General features: G+C 37.9%; 1 non-coding gene across 1 annotated transcript; it reads left to right on the top strand.

Moving 5' to 3' along the window:
* The first annotated feature begins 10,997 nt into the window (after positions 1–10,997).
* LOC133089287 (U1 spliceosomal RNA) lies at positions 10,998–11,161 on the top strand. The gene has a single exon (XR_009700661.1). It is a non-coding gene; the product is annotated as a U1 spliceosomal RNA (small nuclear RNA).
* Positions 11,162–15,809: the final 4,648 nt, after the last annotated feature.

The following is a 15,809-nucleotide window of genomic DNA, read 5'->3' as shown; positions in this document are numbered from 1 at the left end:
TTAGTGTAAGCATACTGCCTATATTGCAAATGTTGCATGGGACATACCTGTACTAAAAAATATTTGTTTTTTTATCTGAAATTCAAATTAAACTGGAGTCTTATAATTTTATTTACTTAATCGGGCAAACCTACCTTAGGGCAAAAATCTCAACTCCATAGCCAAGCTCTACACAATGTTTCCTTAGTACGTAGATCCGCTTACTTGCTACTTTTTTTGCTCTGATCATATTGGATTTATTTCAGTTTATTAACTATGTTATTTGCTCTATCAGTGCCATGCCTTTGCATAGCTATTCTCTTTAGCCTAGAAATCTCCACTCCACCATCACTATTCCTTTGCCTAGCCCAACAACTTATATTTGTTCAAATCTTTAAAAGGTTCACCAGGAAAGCCAATATTGTATAGTCTTGCCCTTGTTAGGGTTTCAGTGGAGGCAATAAATAAAAACCCTTCCTCGATCTCTTGAGTTAAGAGCCAACTGAGAAATAAGATGCAGAAGACAGAGAGAAAGCAAAATTGACTGATGAATATAATTATAAATTTGCAGCCAGATGGACTTCTACAACTCTCCCTGAATTGGGCTTAATCCCCCAATTTCAGGGGTTGTAAAGAGCAGGCCAGAGTGTTGCTCCCAAAGCAGAGGAAAAACAGAAGGACCGAACTGAGTCTCTTCTCCCAAACTGTTGTGTCAGACAAGTCACTCTTCCTCCCTCGGGGCTGGAGGGAAACTCAGAGCCTTCCATCTAAAACTTTCTTTCCCAGGAAGTTGAGTAGAAATTCTCTCCTTTCTCCATTCCCCTTTCCTTTGAAAAATTAGGAATATGGAATAAGTATCTGTCTCCAATGTCCCCAGCTTTTTATTTCTTTAACCCACTAAGTTTATTCATTAAGTCTATGGTCAACTATTGGTGTAGCTGGTTTACTAGTGGGAAGAGATTAGGATGGTAATGCTGTTACCTTCCTGAGGCTACCTCACCATATCAGACACTCACCCTTTAAAGTCCTGCCAGGCAACTGGCGGGCAATTTAGCTTTTGCCTCCGAAAGGCTTTGAAATGGGCCAGAATGGGACTAATTTCTGAATCCTGGGTAGAAAATCCATCCTTTAGTTTTTCCTTCTGATTTACAAATAGACATGTCCTCTAAAAACAATCCTAAAGAAGTCCAAAATTTGAATAAAAACCATCTCTGATTATGAAGAACATGGATACAAAAGGAGGTCCAAAGGTTATATTCCCTTTTCTTTACAAGTTAAGACCAAATAGAATGTAAAATTCTTTCATCACAATCACCCAATTTCTTATTCTGCTCATCTGACTCAGAGAGATCTCTGATGCTATTGTTGGGTAGAGTTGGGACTGAGTAGACCGCTTCTACTAAAAAGTATAGTTTCTAAATCATGTCAATGTGGAATTAATCCAACTTAAAACCGCTTATGTGCCATGCTTTTTCTAATATTTGGACATAAAAGAATATCACAGCATCAACCCCACACTGCAAAATTTAAAAATTCAAGTCAATCTCCAGCCTCTACAGAAATACTGTTCCCAGAACCCTATACTCTGTACAATCCAGACCCATGTTGTTGCCAGAAATGAAAGCAGAAACGTAGTAGCTGAGGAAAAGAGGAGAGATACAGGGAAGTTTTGGTTTTAGCGATTTACCAGGATGCCTGTTAATTCATGTCAGTAATCTGAAGGCTACAGACTGTGAAATTAAGCTCTTATGAGAAAAAGCTCCCATAAGTTTAATTGTAATGCTATGTTTGTCGTTTGTAAGGGGAGAGCAGGGGGGAAGGATCTACATATACACCATCTCAACTCTCAGAGAATAGCATTTGAGACATCCCTGCCTCCTTTAAAAGACATTATAACTGAGCACAAGTGGCAGCTTCAGTCACGAGATCTTACTATACATGCTGTTATTCCTCATTTGGCATATGCAAAATCTCTTCTTTCTGCTTTCCCTCTAACTCTCTAGCATTCAGGGCTGTGTTGTGTGTTTGGTCAAGTGACATAGGCTCCACCCTTTTTTTGGTGAGAAATCTTTGTCTTCTGTCATAGTGATCATTGCCACTGCTACTTGTGAAAATTCTTTGACACTTGAAGCCTCTTTTCTATATTTGTTTATACCGGAGAATTACCATACAGTTTCCTGCATTGTAAATATTATTGATGCTTCTGAACCTGAGCTACATGGGCCTAGGGAGAACCAAAACACCTGCCATCTGCTTCTCAGCACCTTGCCTTTCCAGGCTCCTTTAGAGAAGTAACACTGATCTTCTAAAAACTCAACTCTCTTTTTCTATCCTTTGCTCTTCATCATCCTTATTGATCTAGAAATAACTATCATGTTCTTGAATTCGTTTTGATCTTTTTGAATTTTATTTCTTGTCACTGTTACTATTCTGATGGTAAGAAATAAACATATTTTTAAATTATCTTTCCCTTTCTGATTTGTTCAGCAAGTTTGACTTCTAAAAGCTGAGTAATCTAGGTACTTTCTTTCTTATTTTATTTTATTGGTATATAGTTGCTTTATACTGCTGTGTCAGTTTCTGCTGTACAGCAAAGTGAATCATCCATACTTATACATATATTCCCTCTTTTTTGGATTTCCTTCCCATTTAGGTCACCACAGAGCACTGAGTAGAGTTCCCTGTGATATACAATAGGTTCTCATTAGTTATCTATTTTATACATAATACTGTATATATGTCAAACCCAATTTCCCATTTCATCCCACCCTCCCCTTCCCCTCTTGGTATCCATATGTCTGTTCTCTACGTCTGTGTCTCTATTTCTGCTTTGCAAATCAGATCATCTATACCATTTTTCTAGATTCCACATGTATGTGTTAATATACGATATTTGTTTTTCTCTTTCTGACTTACTTCAATCTGTATGACAGTCTCTAGGTCCATCCATGTCTCTGCAAATGACACAATTTCATTCCTTTTTATGGCCGAGTAATATTCCATTGTATTTATGTAGGTACGTTCTTCCTTAACTCATGAGTTTGGGAAAAATTCATGGAGTTTCTATGTCAATCCAAGGAGAAGCCAGATTCTCCATTCCTTTCAAAGTGTTAATTAATTGTTAATTAATAAAGACTAACATGCTTCTGTGATCAATACCAAGGTATGAATCTCTGTAATCTAAAAACCATGGTCAAGGCTTATGTAACCAATAAATCAGAGTACTAAGCAGAGACAACCTGTTAGTAGGGAAGATGACCCAGGAGCCTATAGATAACCTACATGAATCCTAGAGTTTAGCCATGATTTGTTCCCCACTTAGTCCTGAACCTTGATCTACATAGAGAAAAACAGAATTGGGGGTATATAACCTTGCATTTCTTCCCTATGCCTGGCACAAAACACATACCAATGTTCAGTAGCCCTCACTGAGATTAGCTGTCTTTAGAGTTTAAAGATTTAGTCTATAGTCTTCATTAAGAAATTCAGTAAATGCAGGAACAAAAATTATTCTGCCCAGCAAGACCTAAAAAAGCCAGTGTATTGAAGTACTGCCTATCTTAAGATGAGGTTTAGGTAAGACACATATACTCTCTTTCCTCTATGATCTGATCCCTATGTGTCTTCTTAAATCACATCAAGGTCAGTCATAAAGGTCAGTCATAAAGGTCCCTGGTTATTGCAATACCCCAAGTGTTACCGTCTTCAGTAACCAAAGGCAAAGCCCCACACAGGTAAACTTCCTAGCTTTAGCACTGGCAAAACATTTCAATACCTCCTCGGTTTAAGCCAAAAACCTTAATCTCTCTTTTTGCCAGTGGGTTAATTTGGTTCTTAAATGTCAGTTTCTTGCATCTACTCCTCAGATATCAGGCAAATGCTATAAGATGATGGGGTATAAGGGACATCAATAAATAGCATGTTTATTTTCTCTTCCAAGTTTAGAATCCATTGAGAAATTAGGCTCAGGACAAACGGATGGTTATCAAAATATCAGCTCATTTTTAGATCCATAAATCTGATTGGAGAATGTGGTTTAGCTCTGATACTGAAGTCTGAATTAAACCAACCCTTCACCATTTCTAGCTTTCTCCCTGCAGGGCCAGAGTCCCTCTGCTGAACTATCTTCTTGGGGAAATGAAGATCCTGGGGTGCACAATCCCTTGAGGCTCTTTATTCAAAAGAGAGAAACCAGAGGTTTGGAGTATGCTTAGATCCCCCCTGCAACTCACCCTTCAGGCAGGCATTCTGTAGGTCAAAGAGACACGAGTGAGGGGTGAGGGGGCAGGGAGAAGATGGGAATGAGAGGAGTGGGGAATCCCTGGTCCCAACTTCCCTGCCTAAATCAAATCACCCTGTTATGAGTGTTATAGCAACTCTCCTCATTTTATCTGTCTTCTGATATAGAACATCCTTGAAGGCAAGGATTCCTTTTGCCTTGATTGTCAATGTATTCTTGGCACCTGGTAAAGTGCTGGCACTCAGCAAATATTTGCTGAATGAATAAACGACTACATGGGCTCACTAGCGTGGAATTCTGGGATAGCACATTGCTCAACCAACCTGTTTGCAGCAGCTGGCAATGGTATCACCTGGAGATCCAGATGGAAGATCCAGGTTCCTTCTACTCTCTTTCCATAGTACAGGAATAACTAGCATGTCTCTGATATAAAGATATTCACTATGTCACTGTCCCCTGTGTGTCCTATTTCTGGCAATGCACAATATCACTGAATAGCCCCAGGGACCCATCAGTCATTCTTCTCTTCTCGCCCTATGCAGTGGCAACAGAATAATATTCTAGGCATCTGTCCCCTGAGACTACTGAGTAGTTCTCAGAAACGTAACCTCCTCATAGAATGACAGGTTAACTGGGTATCTTCAATTAAAGAACATTGTATACAATGTTTATTTTATTTTTCCTAAGCTCTGTTTTAATGTAAAGTTGTAACTCAAAATCTTTCACATTGATGGCTGCATGGTCTAGAAACAAGTTTTTCGATAAGAATAAGCATTTTGAAGGGAAATGGTGTGATCACAAAACCTCCCTCTTTGCTCTAATTTCATGTGGATGTCCTGGCATCAAAAACATATGGGAAGAAAAATTGAATAATGAGGCTGCTATATATGGGAACTTCCTATATCCTTTTGAAGGACTGGAAGTGAAATCTTTAGAAGAAAAATTAAATAGATCAAACATAAAGTAGGATGGAGGCCATTTGCTCTATCCTATCCAGCGGCTGGTATGATATAACTGAGGTTATAACTGAGGTGAGGAATGGACTGTCCTGCATAAAAATTACTGTCACTTATAATGTACTTAGTATATAAGTCAGACATGGTGCTTTATGCTTATTGCACATGATCTCAATTATTCATTATAACTGCAAAGCAAGTACTATTATCCTCACTGTACAGATGAGAAAACTGATGCTTAAAAAGGTAATACACCCAAGGTCACAAAGCCGGTATTATGCATTAGGATTGGAACATAAGTCTGTTTTTGGAGCCCATGCTTATTACCAATAAACTATGATGCATCCTTTCAGAAGAGGAAAGGAAGTAAAGTGTGATTGGATTGGCTCTAGCTTAGGGTTTAAGGGGGAAAGCCAAAAGAAGGGTTCCCCAAAAGTTCATACATTATCCTGTTTAGGTTACCTGGTAGGGGTGAATTCCAGCGGAAATAAAGAGTATGCAACAGCTTAAAGTTTTCTCTGCCATAAGACCCTCAAGGAACAAGACAGTGGAAAGCTGTACAAATATTTGGATTAGAGTCTGATACTAAGGGGACTTGTAAGCATTGGATGAAATGAGAACCAAAAGCTCTAAGTAAAAATAATCCAAATAAAACTGTCCATCCTTTAGCAGATGTTCAGTGCAGGGGGCTCCTGCATCAGAGTCAGGACCTGGTCCTGTGAATCTTCCTTGGTGATCAAATGGCACTCCAACAGTGGGGTGGGTTGAGCAAGCTCAGCTGGTTTGAGAGGTTGTTGAGTTAAAAATATAAAGTGTCTCTGACGTCCTGTAATAAGTACTATCTGCTAATGAAGTTATGTACACACTGCCTAACAATAGCATATCGAATTTCCACAAAATGAAAGTTGTCCTTCTTTTTAACTTTTTTCTTTTCTTTTTTGATATTCCTTAGCTCTTGAGAATATTTGGTGCACAGAGAACCATGCCTGTAGATTTTAAATACTTTTTCTGTGTTTCTCTTCTGAGTTGTAATTTAATTATTTATGTGACCATAAAAGATAGACTGGATTCAGGTAAATGCATTTGACAACAACACCACCTAAAACAATAGGCCAACCAGGGATCTATCCAAAGGAGGCGCAGAGCTGGCAAAAGGTTAGATTTCTTTTATACACTGTATGGCTTCTGAGAGGACCACATGGATTTTTTTTTTTTTTTAAGTCGTCTTCGCAGCACCAGACTCAAGACAGGCATTAGCATAACTCTTGATCAAATTCAGAAATACTTTGTACAGTGTCTTGGAAAGGGGTCATGTAGATCTTTAAACAGTGAAAGCCTTGTTGGATGGGGAGATAACCACTTCCTCTAATAGCCACTTTGTTTTGAGGTTGTTCTAATCACTGAGGTTCTTCCTGACAATTCAAAGCATACTCATTGTAATTTAGGATAATGGAACTGAAAAAGACTCTAAATTCATTTGGCAAAACCCTCTTTTTTATAATAAGAAGTCCATTAATTCACTCTACAAAGAAACACTGTGAATCCACCATGTGCCCAATATTGTTGCAGGTACTAGGGGTACACAGTGAATACAGTGAATACTAGTGAATACAGCAGACAGAAATCTCTAACCTATGGAGCACACCTCTTTTGAATTGGCTTGCTCAGTCACCCATATTTTCCATGTTAGTCTTCTATATGTTCCCAGAGTCCTTTTTTATAACTCTGTAACAGTGTCTTTTATTGTTTTATGCTACCTTTATTTATATACTTAACTCTCCCAATAGACTGTAAAGTCCTCAGTTAGAACTTATTCATGTTGTAGCCTCAGCATCATTCTGAGTGTTATAATTGAATGAATTAGTGAATTATTGTATATTATCTTTTCATTTATTTATTCACTCAATAAATATCTGCTGAGTGTCTATGCTTTGCCGATCGCTACACCAACTACTGAAGATCCGTCATAAAAAAGATGCAAAGCTTATATCCTGATATCGAAAATGAGACACTGAACAACAAATTAAATAAGTAACTTAAATGTTAAGTAGGAAAGTAATAAATTTTATATGAAAAATGGATGAGTAAAAGTTTTCAGTAATGCCAGGGTGCAGAAAGCAGTTGTAGTTTGAATGCAGTAGTGAAGGCAGGTCTGAGTGGAAGGTGATGTTAGAGGAACGCCTTGAAGGAGATGAGGGTGCGAGCTGTGTGGCTATTGAGGGAACAGCATTCTGGCGGAGGGAGAAGCCACTGCGCGGGTCCTCAGGGAGGAGGGGGCCTAGTGAGCTTCAGGAGTAGAAGACTGTTGATGTGGCTGGAATAGAGTAAGAGATGAACCATTCATAGGAGAGGAGGACAGAGAGGCAGTGAGGGCGTGGAGACTACCACAGCCTTGTGATGATTATAAGGACTAGCTCTTACTCTGTGAAACTGAGGAACCATGGGAGCATTTTGAGTGGAGGCATGATAGGATTTGACTTGGATGTTAACGGGATCTCTCTGGATAGTCTATCGAGAAGAGTCTGCAGGAAGGCATGGGAGCTAGAAAAGAGACCGATTAGGAGGATATTGTAATAATCCAGTAGCTAAATGATTGTGTGAGATAGAAAAGAAGGCCTTAAGAAGTGGTTGAATTCGTGATATATTGAAGATAAAACCAACAGCATTTGCTATTTGGGGTGGCATGTGTTAGAGACAGAGACAGCAAGAGTGATTTTAAGATTTTAGGCCTGGGTGACTGAATGAATGGAGTTGCCATCAACTAAGATTTGGAATGTAATCAGTGGGGCAAACTGTGGAGGAGGGATGAGGAAGCAGTAGTTTTGGACATAAGTTTGAGATCCTCATTTGGCATCCAAGTGGAGACATCATATAGGCAGTTGGATACAAACGAGGAAGCTCAGAGGAAAGTGTGGTAAGGGAGGAGATGATCCTCATTGTCTCTGTGTGTGTGTGTGTGTGTGTGTGTGTACGTGCATGTGTGTGTATAGTATCAGCACATAGGTAACATTAAAAGCCATGAGATGGGATGAGATTATCAAGGGGCAAGGTCCAAGCTGAAATAGAAGAGAGAGAATGAAGAAGAAAGGTCAGTGTTGTGGTGTTAAACAAAGAGGAATTGTGAAGTGGCTGTTTATGAGAATGCAGCAAAGGATAGAGTAAGGAAACATAGTATGATTTCCAGGCAGCATTAAGGGCACATCTGAAGTTCATGGTCATAAATCTAAAGTAAGACTAGTCAGCATAGTTTTTGTTTTTCTCCAGCCATGTTCAGTTGCATGGGTGCAGGAAGAGTGTAGATGGAAAGTTGGGTTTAACATTTTAGACAACATTAAATACATCCTGCATGAACTGTAGCTGTTTGGGAAAGTATATTGATAACTAGCATCAGACTTATTAAGAAGAGAATTCTCTATATGTCAGAGTGTATATTGATTAGTCTTTTGGGTGCAAGAGGTAGGACTCCAAGTACATAGGTTAAAAGGATACAATTAAATATTCACAGAGAAAAAAAAGTACTCTGCATGAGAAATGACCAAGTTTTTATAATGGAGAATGTAGGGAATGAAGAATGTGCTGGTGAAAGAAAGCAATATGGCAGAATTCCAGAGTCTGAGGAAAACATTACTAGGAAGAAATTTCTGGTAACCAGGCAGACAAGGAGATTTTATGAACAAAAATAACTAGCTTATAAGTCATCTTTAATATTTTATGGTGATCAAATCCAGTTACTCTAAACATTCAAAGAAGCCTGCCTTACACACAAAAGCCTGAGTGAATGAGAGGAAAAATCAAAGGAAAATCAGAGGTGAGAGAAGAGAACAGACACAGAAAATGAGATGAGTCAGAGCTCAAGAGAAGCAAGAACTTGGAACAAGAGCTACCAGGGAGGACATGAACCCAGAGGGATGTGCAGAAATATTGGGAGGACCGTAGACATGACATAGACTTTGTGGGTTCAGATTAATTTTGTATTAAATTTTTAAAAAATAGCAAGATATCATATGTTATTTCAGTTAAGTGAGGACAATAGCTACTGTTTTTTGAATGCCTACTTTGTGCCATACATACCCACAGATGTGCCTACTATAAATAAAACTTATTTTTTTATTACAAGACCTTGCAAGATAGGCTTTATTAAATTTTCATGATATTAAAACACCTAATTGTTTATACCTTTTTATACTGATGCATGCATTGCATTTGATATAGGCTATAATTTTTGTGAAATGCTGCTATTAAATTGCTGACATGCCTTATGTTTGATATCTTAAAATTAAGAAAATATGGCAATTTAGTCACTATATGTGATAAGGCTAAAATTCAGAAAGGTTAATTAACTTTTCTAATTTCCCACAAATGACTGACTCAACGATTCAAAATCTAGGTCTCTAGGACACCAAATCTCTGACTATTTCCTCATGTAAATTATGGTTATTTCTCCCACTATTTCAGAACCAGCCCTGATTCAGCCTAGCGAGCCTAATTCCGTCTGCATACCCAGGAATACATGTTCATGTCATGAAAGCAAAACATGTTCACGGGCTTCCCTGGAGGCGCAGTGGTTGAGAATCTGCCTGCTAATGCAGGGGACACGGGTTCGGGCCCTGCTCCAGGAAGATCCCACATGCCGCCGAACGACTAGGCCCGTGAGCCACAATTACTGAGCCTGCGCGTCTGGAGCCTGTGCTCCGCAACAAGAGAGGCCGCGACAGTGAGAGGCCCGCGCACCGCGATGAAGAGTGGCCCCCGCTTGCCACAACTGGAGAAAGCCCTCGCACAGAAACGAAGACCCAACACAGCCAAAAATAAAAATAAATTAATTAATTAAAAAAAAAAAAGTCTGCTGGCCCCTGAATCAAGTCCCTCGCACTAAGGTATTACAGTTTAAAAAAAAAAAAAAAAGCAAACATGTTCACACAGCAACAACTCCTCAGACTAAAAAAATCTTGGTGTCAGCAGTGGCACAGAAAGTGTCTCGGTGGTAGAGACAAAAACAAGTAATGTAGCTATCTGATTTATCAAAGAAAGCGCAGGGGTCACAAACAGTAAGATAAATTCTGAAGAAGGGAATAAATCTTGTTTTCTTAGTGAATCAGGGAAATGAAAAAAAAAAAAACCAACCAGAAGTAACTGCTGAATTTGAAACACTAGAAACAATCAGTTGACAAAAACAAATGATTCAATCAAAGTTGTTATTTCATGTGGTGGAACAAGTGTTTGCAAAACCATTAGTCTACTAGCAAGTCACTCATCATATAACCCCAACATACCTTTCAAGAAGATGTCCTTTTATGGATCTAAGCTATTCCAACCAGCCTGGGATTCTTATGTTTTCCCAAAATGAACTATGTATTTCAGGTCCTAAGCTCAGGAACTGGTAGCCCAGTTCTGAAGCTGTGGCAGAAGAGGTCAGAAATTGACTAAAACTGGCATTAGATGGGTGATGAAAACAGGAGGAATGGCTAAGTCACAGGAGAGAGAGAATTCTAAGCAGAGTTACATGTACCTATGCTATGAATATGAATATATATATGCTATGAATTATAGCAGTCAGCCAGGGGAAGGAAGTACCAAGTAATACAGCCAGAGACACTGGGGAAGAGCTATTACTGGAAATATTATGCCAAGGGAATAAAACAAAATTGTTAGTGGTATAAGGTCCGAGAAGGCAAATTCAGGGCAAGCCTGAAATAGTTTCATGGTAAAACAGTGGCAAACGTGCATAAGGTTATCTGAGATTTTTCTTTTTTAGCCATTTGCATTCTACCTCTTTTGCTACCATACATTTTTTTTTTTTTCCTCTTAAAGTGATCAACTTCATACTTACCTGGCAGGGGAGATACCATGATCATGAAGGTGATTTTCCCAGGGGGTGGCTTATCTATTGCACTCCGGATGTGCTGACCTCTTTGATTTCCCCAAATGTGGGAAACTCGACTGCATAATTTGAGGTAGTGGGGGACTGCATTTGCGCTTTCCCCAGATCTTTGCAAGGTTTTAAAAAAACAGACATTTAGTAGTTTTATGTATTTCTCTAGTGTATTTAGTGCTCCCTCCTTGTTACCAGAATTTTTCTGCTTGTTGCTCAGTCTGCACTTTCGTTTCCTTGCGGAAAAATGTAGGTGAGGTGCCCCTTCATGTCAGTTAAGCCTTCTTTTTATGTTGCCACGTAAAGTATATTTTGGGTTGTAACTTTGATGTTTTGTATATCTAGCTCCACTTTTTCTCTAGTCAGGGAATGTCTAAGCAAAGGGCTGGTGGGCCGTTACTGGCACTCCTCTACCCAGAAGCAGCGAAACACAGAATTTCCCTTCTTGCTTTTACAGCCTTGAATAGCTACCAACTTAACCACGACAGTTTTCCTTTTAAACCCCACCCCACCAAATAAATACGTACATACATACACACATACGTAAGTGATCAACTTCAGGAACCACTCACTACCTCCATGACTTGATGCCTTAGATAATCTACGGTTAAAATGGAGATCTGTTAAATTCCTAGCCGTATTTCAGCAACCTTTGTCTAAAATGACAGAGCCCTAAATAGCTTCCTCCCAAATCACTGGTAAAGCCACCTGAATTCCCACCTCTGAGTACAATACCATCCTCAATTTACACTTCCACACCCTTCATGTAAGCAGACTTTTAATTTTATAAATCTGATGGGTGTGAAAATGTGAAGTTGAACATTTTCTTTATGTATATCTTTATGCCTTCTGTTCATATCTTTACCCTCTTATCTAATGGGTTGTCTTTTGCATACTGATTTGTAGATTTCTTTTTATATGTAATGAATGCTAATCTTGTTTTCTTACATGCATTGCAAATATCTTCTCCCAGTGTATGGTTTCTCTTTTAGCTTTGTTTATGGGGTCAACTTATTGATGCCTTCATTTGTGGTTTGTTACTTGGTTTCCCCACCTTAATTAAGAAAGCCTTTCCAATCAGGACATAAATATAGTCTCCTGCATTCTCTTTTAAAAGTTTAAAATTTTCACTTATCATATTTTTGTCTTTAATCAATCTGGAATTTACTTTTGTATATGGTGTGGGGTAGGATATCAATATTATTTTTTTCTGTATATAAGCCAATTGTCCCAGTACAATTTAATTAATATCTCAATTTTTTACTGATTTCTAATGCTACCTATGACATTTACAATGTCCCATATTTTCATGAGTCTATTTTGCCTTCTGCAATATGATTAACTCTTTTTTTCTGACTTTCAAAGCCCTATATAATCAAATCATATAGACCTCAGGTGTGTACCCTGTAGTACAACAACAGCACTAAACCCACAGAATCAAAGAATCTTAGAGCTTGAAGGTAATATGTAGTTTTAAAAAAATCTAGTTATATAATTTTATAGATAAGAAAACTCAAGCCCAGAGAAGCTAAATGAATTGTCCAGGGTAATACAGCCAATCAGTGGTAGAGCCAGTTATAGAAATATGTTAACTCAACATCCACTGCAGTCCCCTATCCACAAAACTAGTGCTCAGCACATATTAGATTTACTTACTGTTTAAATCAAATGACAGCTTCAAATTAAATCAAATGGGAAAATGTGATTTGTTGAGTGCCTACCATGTATTAGACATGGTGCTATATTTCCCTAAAACTTGAGAGCAAATTGCCTTTGAACTTTGGCCCATGAGTTCTAGTCTGTGTGTTCTTTTCTCAACCTCTGTAACATGACTGATAATTCTAAGAATACTCTTAATCTGATAAGAAGGTTCTATTCAAAATTGAGTCCTACACTGCTGGAATGCAATTTTCTCCAACATGCAGAAAAGTTTTGCAAAACCCCTGAATGATACTTACATGTGTATTACACAAGAACTATGAGAACAGAATTTCTCCTTAGAAATTCAAACTGCAACTGTCATCTACTTCTCTTGCTTCTGATTACATATTCCACAAACATATTTTAAGAACCCACAATAACACAGATCACCCTCATGAATAACATTCCCGTTCATTAGGGTCTTATAGGCTAATTGTGGAATTAGGCTCATAAAAAAAAGCCACTTATAATTCAATTGTAGTAAGTGTCATTAAATAGATAAGAACAACAAAGTTATAGAAAAGCACAAAAAAGATCAGACCTGATCATTCTACATGGTAGAGTCCAGGAAATCCTTATGAGTGGGAATACATGAAATGAACTAAAAGTACAGGAAGGGAAACAAGTATTTGTGTGCAGATATACATATTGATATGGAACATTATGGCACAAAAGTTAAAGAAAATTGAGATTTTTGTGTTAGTTGGTAATGTGTCAAACTTTTCTTCCCAAGATCTCACATTGTGATCAGTATCACTTAATATTTATTAAGCGGTCAATTATTTTACAGGCACAATGAAGGGCCGGGAAATACAGGAATGGACAAAATTGATTTGATTCCTGCTTCAGAGATAGATATGTATACAGTTTAACATGCAAATGAGTACACTTTGAGATTGTAAAAGGATACTATTAATAATTACAGTGTGGCAACAGATGTGAATCAGGACTAGAATTTATGTCACCATATACAAAGGAAAATATCAGTGTGTGAAGTGACCATGCAATAGGGCTCATAACCCTTTTTGAGGTGTCATAGAAGACTGTGGAAATGAAATTTCTCCATAGAGTCAGAGTTTCATCAACATGCAACCTATGCTGTTACACAGAGTCCTGCACCTAGAAGGGCTCTGCAGTTGGTTTAAGGCTCTGCTGTTGCTCTCTTAAATTATGAAAATTTTTTAATCAGAGGTTTCACATTTTCATTTTGTACTGGGCTCCCCAAATTATGTAGACAACACTATATGGAAAATATAATTTAATCTGATTTAGCAGGAAGACATTCAGAATGCCAGAGGACTCAGGAACCATGTGGTATGAGGCTGGTTGAAGAATCTGGAAATACTTAGCTGGATAAAAACTATCCAAGGATGAATTAATAACTGCCTTAAGATAGTGAGAGTTCAGATGGCCTAGAGGAGAAGTAGGATTTTCCAGTGCAGTTCTAGAAAGGGAACAAGAACAACTTTCGAAAGTTATAGGAAGACTGAGACAGGGCAGAATTTCACTACAGTGGAAGGCAAGACATCATACCTGTAAACTCCCTAGTATCAGGGGTATTAAAGTTGAGGCTTGGTGATAAGAAGTAATGATTATTGAAAATTAAATTTTGCATTCATTAAGTGGAGAAAGAATGAGATGATTACAATTGTCCAAACCAATCCTAAGATTTCATATTTAGGAAATACATTGAAACTTCTTTGTCAAAATGAACCATATATTAGAATTCCAGGAAGTAAAGCAGGGAACATGAAACATCATCTACCTTTGATTACCTGTATACTTTTTTGAACAGAGAAAATGAGGAAAAATGTAGAAGTCTAATAGTGTACTCACTTAAATTATCTCATTAACAAGTACACAAGTCATGCTGACCTTAATTGTGGTTAAGATTTCCAAGACATGACTTTAAAATTAGCAAATAATGGTAATAACTCAACATTCAACAAGTGAGGTCTAACTTAGTTATTTAAGCCTCACAAAGAACTTGTGAGTTAAGACTATACCATTTTATAGATGAGGAAACTGAAGCTCAAAGAGTTGAGGTTTTAGGCACATAGCTAGTTAACAGAAGAGTAAGTAATCAGTCTATTTATTCACTTAGGAGCTATTTATTGAGTGCCTAGGATGTTCAGGCACTGCACTACGTGCTAAGAACACAAACGTGAGCAAAATGGAATAGAGTTTACACTGTAACAGAATAGCCAGGATGTAGTAAACTTTTTGCTTTATTACATTCTAAAGGAAACTCTCAGGCAACTTTTCTCATTGACAAGCAATTGTTATTTTGGATAATTGGGATTTACATGTTTATTAAGCCTTTATGTCAAGTCTACATGAGCCTGGTGTTGTTATATCAGCAAGTGAATAGAACATATTCTCTGTCTTTTGAGAGGTCTAGCAGAGACAGACTTACATAAACAACTGACCACAAATACAAAGCAGAATGAATAAGTAGTAAGTACATTTGTAAATATGGGAGAGGCTGAGGAGCAGGAGAGTTAAATGTGATGGTGTTACCAGGAAAGGTTTCATGGAGGTGAGCCTAGAACCACGACGTAGGGATAAAAGTTCAAAATGATGAGAACAAGTTTCAAGAGGACACCCTATGATGTCAACCCTCATACCCAAAGCACTAACACAGTAACTAGCATATATCCAGTTAACAAATAATAAGTATTTATTAAGTGAATGAATATTAAAAAATAATTTCTTGGTGTGTATTTAATATTGAACAAGGGGAAAGATCAAAGTCACAGAGTTATGAGTATCCATGGAACATATGGGTATTAAGCAGGCTGATGCGTATTCTTGGTGAGTGGTATGACTATGTTAATGAACAAGTGCTTATGGAAGAGAGAGAAAATGATACTTAGAAAGACAAGTAGGAATCACATTGTGGAAAACCTTACTTTTTAGATGAAGCTTAAAGTAAACTCAGTAGGAAATGACAAGACTGTAACTTTTAGCATCTAGCACCTATCACAGTGTCTTAAACAATAGTACACAATATGTGTTTGCTGAATGAAAACATGTCTCCCCACAACTAGGATGCCTGCCG

This window comes from Eubalaena glacialis, chromosome 3 (assembly GCF_028564815.1).
Source record: "Eubalaena glacialis isolate mEubGla1 chromosome 3, mEubGla1.1.hap2.+ XY, whole genome shotgun sequence".
In the NCBI taxonomy this organism is placed as follows: Eukaryota; Metazoa; Chordata; class Mammalia; order Artiodactyla; family Balaenidae; genus Eubalaena; species Eubalaena glacialis.
Note: the sequence above shows the minus strand (reverse complement) of the source record. Positions and strands in the feature narration are given on the sequence as shown.